The following is an 11,238-nucleotide window of genomic DNA, read 5'->3' as shown; positions in this document are numbered from 1 at the left end:
GCTGCACAAGCAATGGGGCCTGGTGAGCAAAACCTTCAATGGTCCTTCCAACACTGTTCCCTCCACCTTCTGCAAGGACCAGCCCTCATATGAGGATACATACGGACCACCTAACAACAGTAACCAGGACTTTGCACACAGTAAGAGCCTCCAGGAACCCCTTCCATCACCTCTGGGGCTCTGTCCCATCAAGTCTCCCAGTCCAAGCTGCTCAAATACATCACAACACACAGCCTGGTGCTCAGTAGAGACCAGGACACCAAACTGCCTTTGGGCACGTGAAGGCAGGGCCAGGCAGAGCTGTCCCAGGCTGAGGCAACACAACAGTGAATGTCACATCAGGTTCAGGTGCCTCACAGTTAAGGAGATATTGGAAATAGAGTCAGCAGTGGAGAATTTCAAGCAATTGGGTTTTTTTAGGAGTGTGAAGATAAATCTGAATAAAAATGAGTAAGGTAGAGGCATTACCCACAGGGTTTTATCTGATCTGGCATCCAAACCTGCTATTGCCTCCACTTCCCTATCTCGAGGAGCTTTTTAAATGTGCACAGCTACAAATCACACTCTTTCAGTTTAAGTGTCAAATTAAATCAAGACAAACGTTCCCCTGTTCCACATTTCCTTTGGTCCTTGGCTAAGCCCTGCAGCCCTTTCCCAAACCTCCACCTCCCACAACCTGGCACAACCCCAAGCCTTTGCCTTGAGAGACATCTTCAGCCTGAACTTCCCATCCCTCTGGCATGCAGAGCTGCTCCACTGCCAGCCCCTCTTTCCAGCAAGAAAGTTGCTGAAGACTTTTTGCAGAGAAGTTTTGATGTCAAACTCTTCCAGTCACCAGCTTTAAGCCCTTTACCAGAAAAAGTCAGGGAAGGCCAAAGTTCATCTTGGCATCCAGCTCACTCTGCATCCAGTGTCCATCCCTCATGCAACAGTGAAAGCTCTGCTGGGACAGACGATGAAATCCAAAGAGCAAGAGCAGAAAAACTGATAAGAAACTCATTTTTACACCAGCACATGATTTATATGTGGTACTCGCTGCCGTAAGATACGGCGAGGCAGAGAGTTTTGTAAGATTTTAAAGAAGATCTGACATTTATGCAGCTAATAGAAGATTCTGTAGCTTCATGAGTCAAGGTAGATAAAAGGAAGATGCCTGGAGGGAAGATAAGGCCATGTGCTTCGGAGCATAAGCTAATGACTAATAGCAAAAGACAAAGAAGAAAGCACCCCTGGGAGGCTGGGTTTTTCCTGTGTACCAGGTGTTTGCTTGTACCTTCTCTGAAGGTCCTGGCACATGTTTCTGCAAGATCGGATATGTGACGAGCTGCATCTCAGGCTTGCCCCAGGACAGCAACTCCCCTGCTCCTAAAATTCTAAGTTTTGTTTTGGTTTTAAATTAGACCCAGATCTCAAAGTCCTGAGAAGCCTCTGTCATTAATCCTCCTGACACACAACCTGGCCACATGCACTGGAAATCATTGCTCAGGGGCTGGCAGCGCTCCAGGCAGAGGGGACTGAGTGCTGACTCACAGGGGCCCCAGGGATGCTGACACTGAGGGCAGGCACCAAGGATGTCATCATAGCTGTACCTGCACAGAAGGATCTTGTCTGAGCAAGAGCATGGTGCTGCTTGGACTCTGCCAGCAGCTGGAGGGACACGGGTGACGCTGGCAGGACAGACGGGGGCATTGCTGCTGGGCCCCATCTCCACAGAGGGGACCGCAGACCCCTGTGCACTCAAGTGCTCTCACTGTGGCACTTGCTGCAAAGCATGAGGCCAGTGTGCCACAGGTCAGGAGGCCCAGTGGCAACTCACAAGCTTCTCCTCTGTAGTAGGGTTAGGGAAGACATCACATATCCTGGGCTGGAGCTGAGCCACAGGCACAACTGCTCAAACGTACTGGCGCTGGGTGTGGTGGCACCGGGCTTTGTGCTCACGTGCAGCCATGTACTCCCACATCCCATCTCCATGTTCTTCCACTGCAGCAGCACTGCCACAAGCCCACCTCTGCCAGATGTGCTGCTACACTGCCTTCTCCTTTGAAACCCCCTGTGCCTGTGCTCTGACATCCGGAGCTGTCACTGGCGGCCTGCCGGCGCGTGCTCCGTGCCTCGGTCCAACATCTCTTACCTTCTCAGTGTTTACATGATCTCAGCCTCCTCCTCCCCCAGTCTGTCTGCGGGCTCTGTCCTGCCTGTCGGCACACAGAGCTCTCTTTGTACAGCTGCTGTCCTCCGAGACAGGGATGTTTAGGTCCCAGGACCCATCCCCTTCCCCTACATCCCTCCATCCAACCCCACTCCATCAGGCAGCTCTAGGGCCATTAGCAACACGCAGAGTCCTCACCTTGACATTTGTGGGCCCAAAGGCTCCTTAGCCTCCTGACCAGTGCTTCTACACAGAAGCAGACCCCATCTCTGGGGTCAGCCTGCCACTCTCTGCCTGCCCCAGCTCTGCAGGAGGCAGAGCTGCGCTGTCTGCACAGCCTCTGAGAGTTTCTGGCCATGGGGAAGATCCCTCAGCTGCTAGATGGAGATGAAAGTCAGAGCACTGGTGGATGATAATTTCAACCCTACTGCTCAGACTCACCATGTTCCTTGCCTTCACTGCCACCTTCCCACACCTGCTTTTCCACTGTGGTGGGTCAAACCCTCCTATTGCCCTGCAGCCCCACGACTGAGGTTGGGTATTTTCCCCATTGATGCTGCCACTCTTCTCCTGCCTGCCCTGCCACAGTCCTTCACCCCACCCTCCAGGGCTGCTGCTCCCCCTCACACATCCTCATTCCTAGCAGGGCTGGTCTCTCCTGAGCATCCCTGCTTTGGGCAGGAGACAAGCTCAGCTGCAGCACTCCTAGTCTAAACAAAAACACAGGTACAGCACCCCGACCTCCTCCTCCTGGTGCTCTCCTCATATGCTTGTTTGTGCCTCTCCCAGCCACAGTCTGTCATTTACTGATGGTGCTTCAGCCTCCCTAATTCGAGACTGGGAGAACTCTGGGGAAAGATTGCTTTCTTTTTTATTTACATATTTCCACAGCACACAGCAGACCCAGTCAGTGCACCAGAACACACACAGTTCCATCAGGAGCCAAATGGGTACTGGCTCCATCTCACATTTGCCTTCATGCCATCAGTGGTACCGCCACAGACCAGTGATGAGCCTACATTCCAAGGGCTACAAACACAAGGAAAGGAAGAAACCCTAAAATAACTCTCTCAGCCTGAAGCCGGCAGCACCCAGAGCCGTCGGGGAAACCCACCCCACCCTTCATGCCTCGTTAAAAAGGCTCAGCTGCCACTCAGCGGGCAGGACCCAGCTGTGAGGGACTGATGAGCCTTTTAGCATCCCGGCAGATTGCAACGAGCGGGTGTGATTTGCTCCATCCTGATGTGGCAGAAAGTTGCAGCTGCGGAGAGCGCTCCGGCATTTGTTACAAAAAAGCTCCCCACCCCTTTTCTTCTTCTTCTTTTTTTTTTTTTTTTTTTTTTTTTTTTTTTTTTTTTTTTTTTTTTTTTTTTCCTTCCTCTTAAAAGCGAAAATATTTGCTTCAAGCAGCGTGTAGCGGAGCGCTGTGGTACCCGCCGGCTGTCCCCGCGCTGTCGCAGCCCGGGCTGCGTGGTGCCCATGGCCCTGCTGCCATCTTCAGGGCATCTCCCACCAGCTCCCGCTGGCCCCGGGTGCGGCGGCTCTGCGGGAGGGCGTTCCTGGCCACAGCTCCTCCGAGACCAAAGGCGAGGGGAAAAAAGCCAACAGGCAACTTCTGGAGGACTTTCCACAGCACGATCCAAGAATTAAAAAAGCTAAACAGATTTTACATATTAAGACTACAACCCTTTAGTGCAACATTAAAGACTATTTACTTAAGAGGTTGTGGATGTTACGCTGGGAAGTTTTCCCTTCCACAGATGCTCCGAGCAGCGATGGGAGAAGCCTGCGAGCAGCAGTTCGTGGTGTTTTATGGCGTCGTTGCTGCTGCAGCCAAAAATGCTCATTATCCTCCCAAAGTGGACGTTTGCCAATGCTGTGGTGATGGGCAGCTGGTCCCTGGGGGATGGCTGTGGGTACTTTTCTTCTCCAAAATCACATGTTGAGGACACCTGTGGATTGTCACAAGCAAGTCACTGCCTTTACAGTTATTTACAGAGCTGAGGATGTGGAAAAGCATCCATAAATCTTATCCTGTGCCATTTTCCCAACATGACATTGCCCAACCTTTCCCTCCTCCTTGCTCCATCTTCTCTCCTCTGGATGACCCTTGGGAAATCTGGAGGAATTAGAGATTAACAGAGAAAAATATTTCACCTAATCAAAAAAAAAGATATAATCATAAGAGCTCATTTTGAGCCCAGAAACCTGATGGGCTTTAAAGCTTCAAGTTTTCCTCCTGACCACAGGGAGCCGTTCCCACTCCTCCGTTGGAGGTGAAAAGGAAGGTAACGCCTCCTGCTAAATCCAGATAACCCCGTTCATCTTCTGCCACGGATCTCTAACGTTTTTACTGGAGAGGAGCCAAACACTGGGAAATCCAAGCTTCACCTCCAGCCCACTCTCGGGCCACCTGTGCTCATGTCGGCACAGCTACGACGGCCCTGTGCCGCCTCCCGAGCCGTCCTGTGGTTTCCTCCCACCCCAGACGGCGCTCCTGGAGCTCTATCTCCAATCCATTATGCTAAATGGGAGGAACCAGAAAGCCAGACTTTGGGTCAGCAGATTTTTCTGGGGGAAAAAAACTAAAAAAGAGCAGGTTTGGCTCTTTGTAGACACACTTCCCGATACAAGAAACTGTGGGAAACCCCAGTGGTGCTAAAGGAGCCATTTTGCCCCAGTTTTTTGATTTCTCTTCCCTGTCCAGGTCTGTACCTGCCACAGACCCGGTGATGTCTCCATGGTTTTCAAAGTTACGATCACCTGAAATTGTGTTTAGATGAGAAAAGCAGCTTTCATTAATGTCTAACATCTCCCCTGTGTGCCCAAAATGCTCAGAAAGCTGAAGAAAAATTAAAAGTCATAATGTATTTTTTTATTCTTATTGATTTTTAAGCCTATTTCATTTTGGGGAGCTGGCTTGTAATTTTGGAGCGCTTGTGGGATAATATAAGTACCTGAGGCCTCATGGCAGGATTGTACAAAGACTTTTACTCATGTTTTATTTTTCAGTAACCTTGATAGCTAAATACAGTCTTGTGGAGAAGAGGTTTTAATATTCAGGCTGCAAAAAATAATTGCTTTTCAGTATTATGTGCTAAACCACCTGATGGGGCCACGGCATTGGAATTCACGTGGGCAAGCTGGCCAGGACAGACCTCTAATGAAATGTGGGGACCAGCCTCCCCATCCCAGGGCTGCCCTGCTTTTTCCTGGCTTTTATTGCATGAGCCTGGACTTACCACCAGAAAACTGGAATGTCGTGGATGTCGTGGCATCTCTTGGTGTTCATGGGCTCATCTGGCTGTGCAGGGCACATTGCAAGCCCAGCAGCTCCATATGCACATCCTTGCTCAGGAAGCCGTGCTTTAATCAAGGCTCTGGGATCCTTCCTTTGCTCGCCTGGGGCGGGGGGATTTTAACTCTAAACACATTAGAGTGCGAGATTGAAAGGTAACGTGTTCTCCCGGGGCTGCCGAACAACGGAAAGGAGCCTGGGTTTCATTTGCACAGAGTGTGCAGTGGGAATTTCCCTAATCAAATAAAAAGAAAATGAAAAACTCACTCTCTCCAAAAGTTTAATTCTCTTAATTACATTAATTGGAGAAACATAGGAGCCTCCTTTGCACGCCTTTCTTCTCTGCAGAGGAGAAGGGCTGCAGAAAGGGATTTCTCTTGCATGAGGGTGCAAGCTGGACTCGCATCTACTGTCAGGATGGGATGGGGATGGAGGAGGCACAGCAGTGATGCTCTGTGGTCAACCTTGGCCCAAAGAGAGCCTGGATGATCCCTGTACTGTCAGATGACCTATTAATCCCTGGAAAATGTAATGAGGATTTTTCTCCAGGCTTCGCCTGCTCCAGATTCCCATCAGGTGTCAGAAGGGACATGGGGAGCGGAGCGTCTCGTCTCACCACTGGCTTCTCCAAGGTGTTTCAGCAGCCAGGAGGTGGCACGTAGCCCTGGAGGGGGCTGTGCTGTGGGCTGAGGTCCTCTGTCAGCTGCAGCCATGGGCACCCCCTGCCAGGTGCTGCCCACCTGCACGGCCTGGCCCCACTGCCCCATTAGCGCACGGGCTCGTTTAACGCTTCCTTGGGGAGAGCGGGGAGGTGACATCATGGCGAGCAGCAGCAGAGAGGGGGGAGCGGCTTCCGCCCCGCTCTGCACAGCCGTGGCCCCCCAACAGCCCCCTGGGACTCACCCTGTCGGCTTTAACCCCTTTGCTACCACAAGGAAGGGAGGAACTTGCAAAACTGCCGTGGTGTTGTGTGTGTGTGCTGCCTGTCCCCACTGCTGGCCATCCTGAGCCAGGTGGGGATGTCATCCTCCAGTGGTGGGGACCATCCCCCAGATCCTCACAACAGAGATGAATGGGACCAACAGAATAAATATATCAGAAGTACCTTCAAATTTATATTTCCTAGCCCTACTTGGAAATCAGTGCTTTTGGAAAATCTGGAAGGAAAAGGGTTTTGAATGTGAACCCACACAAGGCTCCTGCTGAAAGCAGCCTGGCCCCCACCTGATGTGCCTCCAGCTTGCTGGAGGAAAACAAACACTAAAGTAGGAACACGTATTGCTCTGCTCTTGGGCAAAATGTCTTCTTCAAGGGTCATAATTCAGGTTTCCCAGAGCACCTGAAGGGCTCTGGGGAGGGTCAGTGTTTGGGTGAGCTGAGGAAAACTGAGCTGGGTTGGACAGCAGGATCCCCCTCCGCACGCCAGCTCCCCGGCGGTCGGCCAGAGGCCTGCTCCCCACTGACACTGCAGCAGGAAAGGTGACTCTATAAATATAATTTTAATATATAATGAGAAAAGTCTGTGTTTACTAAAAAAAAAAAAAAAAAAAAGAAGAAAATAAAATGGACATTTGGCTGAATGCTTTTCCTTGGTTAAAAAAAAAAAGAAAATAAAATAAAAGGAAAGAGCCACCTTTGTAGGGGAGATCACGTCTGGAAAATTCCAGCCCAAATGACATAAGTTATGAGCAATTGAAAATTCGGATTAGAAAGGAACTGAGCAAAAAACCTCAAGTATGAGCATCAACATCCTGCTCATAGGACCCCATTGCCTGAACAGAGGTCGGCAGTGGGATGGCTCCAGGGCATGCATGCTCCAGAATGCTTTAGGGCCTGCAGAGGGGAGAAGAGGGCAGCCAGGTATAATCCAGAGCCTCCTCCTTGGGCAGTCAATATCAGCAAAGAGCCACTCTGAGGTGACATAAATTACCCACAGCAAAACCCTTCGCCCCAAACACCTCCTGTTCCCTCCTGCTATCTCAGGGCAGGGTTGTAGCTACAGCCCAAGCTTGGGCTGTGCGTTAGTCTGAACCCACTGAACTCCTGTTGTTTCATGCTGGCTTAGCTCAGCTGAGGCAGCTTTGTGCCAGAAATCTCCTAACTGAATTTACTCCTGGCTTGCTGCAGGTTGGGCTGTGCCAAGAAATGCACAGGTGCAAATTAAATCAATATACCTGGTGTGGGGAGGTGCTGTGGGTATCTTTGTGGAAGGTTTGCATGGCTGTTACCAGACTGGCTTTGAAGCCAAGTGAAGCTCAAGCACTGTGTCTTCCATTTCAAAGCAGCCATGTGTCTGCAGGGCTTTGCCAGGCCAGCACAGCCATACCTCTGATGAGAGCTGGAAACACAACATGACACCAGCAGCAGCACCCTCAGGGTCCCTGTCTCATATGGCACAGCTGCAGGAGCACTGGCAGCCCTGTTGCCCCAGGGCAGGGACCAGGAGGGTGTCCTGCCCCGGCTCCCTGCTCTGCTGATGCCTGTTGCAGTAGGTGAGGCTGGGTGCAGCAGGGACTTCATCTGGACAAGGTCCCTATGGGATCAGGGTAACCCAGTGGCAAACCAGGTCCCGTGGGGACATCAAGAAGTGAACTGCTCCTTTTTCTGGGCAGGATAGGGCTGCTCTGCCTCAGCTCCATCCCATGATGCTCCTTCACTGGCAGTGCTGGTGCTGGAGATCCTCCTTCCCTGGGCTGCCATTCATGTCCCTCCCTCACTTGGTGTCCTAATCCTGTGTTTCAGTGTCATCAAGAGGATGAAGGTGAGAGCTCACAGTCCACCTTGCAAGCTCCCATGGTGGGAAGCGACCTCACAAACCTCTGTGCTGTGAGGTGACCTTGCAAGCCATGGTAGGAGAATACATTGAAGCCCCCATGGTGGGAGGTTCCCCCATCCTGGGCTCCAGAGGTCTCTTGATGGGGCAGAGATGGGTCCGTGGTTTGATTCCCACTAATGCAGAAGGTACAGCAGCCCCAGACAGGCAGTGACAATCCCAGGCTCAGCTCAGCTCTTGAAGGTCACTGTGGTCATGTCCACAGTGATGAACAAAACAGTGCCAGGGAGTGGAGAATTGTTAGCACACTCTGCTAACGTGACTCTGCTAAACATGACTTGGGGTGGTGTGGGACAGGGACCCTTCCTGGGTGACAGGGTGGGCATGGCCCCATCTCTGATGCTACCAGATTTGGATACCCTGGAAGTGATATGGTTCATGCTGCTTGGCTTCAGCCTCTCTGGACAAGCTGTGGCCAACAGCCAGGCAACACCTGGGACTCTGGGTTTGATCCACCCAGGACAGCACTTACTCCATGGTGCAGCTACAGAGGATGGGATTCAGCTACCCAAATATAATAGTAGCTGTTATATTTGGGTAGCTGAATCCAAAGGTGGGTGTCTGTGCTGCCTTCACAGCTCTGTCACAGGGATGATCCTGCCTGTGTCACTGTGCCCTAAAGCAGGCAGATACCCACAGTGAGAGCCACCCAGTTCCCAGGCCCCGGCACGATGGGAACTGGAGGCGCCCTTTGTCAAGTGAGGGTGCAGAGACCTCATGTGGGAGCTAGGCCTTGGGCTTGGAGTCAATGAACCCAGCCACAGACTGTCCCAAATCTGTTTTATTATCTGCATTGTTTATGGGCACCCAGACATGGCCCTGACAGCATGAGGGGCATTGCACCCCTCTGGCAGTGCTGTGCACACCCTGCATCAGCCCCAGAAGCCAGCACTGGACAGGATCCATGGACAGCATCACCCCCCTTAGTGAGGGCTGGGAGAAAGGCAGGATCGGTGGTGTTATTTTACTTAATTCATGATTAAATGCCCCCAGAAGAGTTTAGCCCTTATTACCGAGATATAATGGCCTATTAAGGGAGCAGCATTCCCTGGAAAGCAGCCCAGTGTCAGTGACTCCTTATTGCGATAAGAACTTAATAATCACACGTGGGGCGAGGACAGGAGGAAGCCACAGGCTGCCCATGGTGCAGCCCGGGGGCTCCTGCCCGCGGGGGAAGGGGGGTGATGGGAAGCCCCTCTGGGAGCTCTGCTGATTGAGAAGGAAATCCCCACGCTTGTAAATCTGTAATTCCTCACTAAATGCTTCGTAACGACAACAAATGTAAAGTAGTGTCAGAAACCTCTCATTTTCTTTTACGGTAAAGTCATGTCATGAAGCCAAAGAAAGGAACTAGAGAAAAACGAATTGCTCACTCACTGTTTAAAATGTGCTGGTCTTCAGCATCTTTGCAGTTTCTTCGACCTGTTTTCCATGTTGTCCTACGAGCAGAGTGGAGAGCTTGAGCCCTTAGTGTCTTCTACCCTTGTAATCAATTAATTTCAAATTTAGCTTTCAGGAGAAGGGACCCCCCTCCTCTATGCCCATTTCTCAGCACATCACTCCTAAGTGTGATGGTCTCGCTTCTGGGTTTGTTATTGAACAGGGAACATTTTCTCAGCAAAATGTAAGGCTGGGCGATAAGGACTGGGCAGGAACTGATAGAGACTTTGCAGATCGAATATGATGTTGTTTATTTGACTATGATGTATATTTAAAGGTCTCAGTTACAATTGGCCCCAGGCAGTCTCTAATGAGCTGCAGCTGCCTGGACTCTCATTAGCTTTAATGACATCTTCTCAGTACATTTTTCTTGGGGTAAGACCTTGTCCTCTCTATGGTTGTGCACACACTAAAACCAAGAGACATCTCACCCTAAAAGGGCAGCCAACTCAAAACAGTGGAGCAATGATAAATGATGCAAGTGCCCAGAAGAGACAAACCTTTCCTGGAAGAGTCACTGTTTATTTAAGGCAAACTAAATGTAATTTACTTTGGCACGCCTTAGAATTAGGCCGGGAGGTATTTGCGCCGAGGCTCAAAAAGCGGGTAACAAAGTCACCGTGTGTGTTCAGCAAAGATCAATTTGCAATTTCCCTGATTTTTGCCATTTGCCTTACTCAATGGGCAACCATCTGCCTTCCCAAGAGCCACTTTTGGAGGCAGAAAAGCGGTGAGAAAAAAGCCTGGATTAGGGAAGGAGGTGAGAGCAGCAAACACAAGCCCCAGTGTTAGGCAGCACCTCCCCGCTCCCGCTCCAAGCCTTCGAGCTGCCGGCGCTCCGGCAGGCTGCTGCCTATTGATCCTGCCCCTCCATGCGGAGCCCCGGGCTCTTTTTTTCACTCTGGGTATGTCTTCTGGTGCTCTGCCCCTACCGCCAGCGGAGGCCTTATCCGACTTCCATCTCTTCTTCGGAGAATTGAGGGAGCAGTCATTAATCATCCGAGCTGTCCCCTCCGTGGGAGCACAATGGCCTTCTTTATCCTGCACTTCAACAGCCCTGACATGTACAATAACAATCAGCCTTGACGTATCTGTATTGCACCAAAGAGACTTACTCAAAAGGTTCTTTTGCAACATTTCGGGTTGTAGTTAAAATATATTGGTGTATTGTGAGGCGAGTGGTACAGATCATATCGGAGATGTATAAGGGTTTCTAGGTAGCGGGGCAGCATCTCGCAAACATTTTTCTGGCTGCGTTGCTAACCCTGGCAGCGGAGGTAGAGATGGCTGGTGCTGGGAAGGTGATCCATGCTTTCATGGGGTGGTTTTCCATCCTGACTGTTTTCTTAGGGAATCTTTCTAACAGGGAAATTTGGCTGCTTCTGACTGAGACGTGCAGAGCTTAGGAAATTCCTGTCCCAAACTGAGTGCTGCTCTCGTGACATGATGGATAGTAAAGCACCATCCCAGCAATGCTGGGAGTATCAGATTAAACTTGTATCTCCCAGCTGATGCCTT

General features: G+C 50.9%; 1 long non-coding RNA gene across 1 annotated transcript; it reads right to left on the bottom strand.

Annotated features, from left to right (window-relative positions):
• Positions 1 to 3,528: 3,528 nt before the first annotated feature.
• LOC128793030 (uncharacterized) lies at positions 3,529 to 10,855 on the bottom strand. Its single transcript, XR_008432639.1, has 3 exons — positions 10,653 to 10,855; positions 9,658 to 9,719; positions 3,529 to 4,101 (listed from the first exon to the last, which is right to left on the bottom strand). It is a non-coding gene; the product is annotated as an uncharacterized LOC128793030 (long non-coding RNA).
• Between the last annotated feature and the right edge of the window lie 383 nt (positions 10,856 to 11,238).

Source organism: Vidua chalybeata, chromosome 10 (assembly GCF_026979565.1).
Source record: "Vidua chalybeata isolate OUT-0048 chromosome 10, bVidCha1 merged haplotype, whole genome shotgun sequence".
Taxonomy (NCBI): Eukaryota; Metazoa; Chordata; class Aves; order Passeriformes; family Viduidae; genus Vidua; species Vidua chalybeata.
The sequence above is the reverse complement of the archived record's forward strand: the minus strand, read 5'-3'. Positions and strand labels throughout refer to the sequence as shown.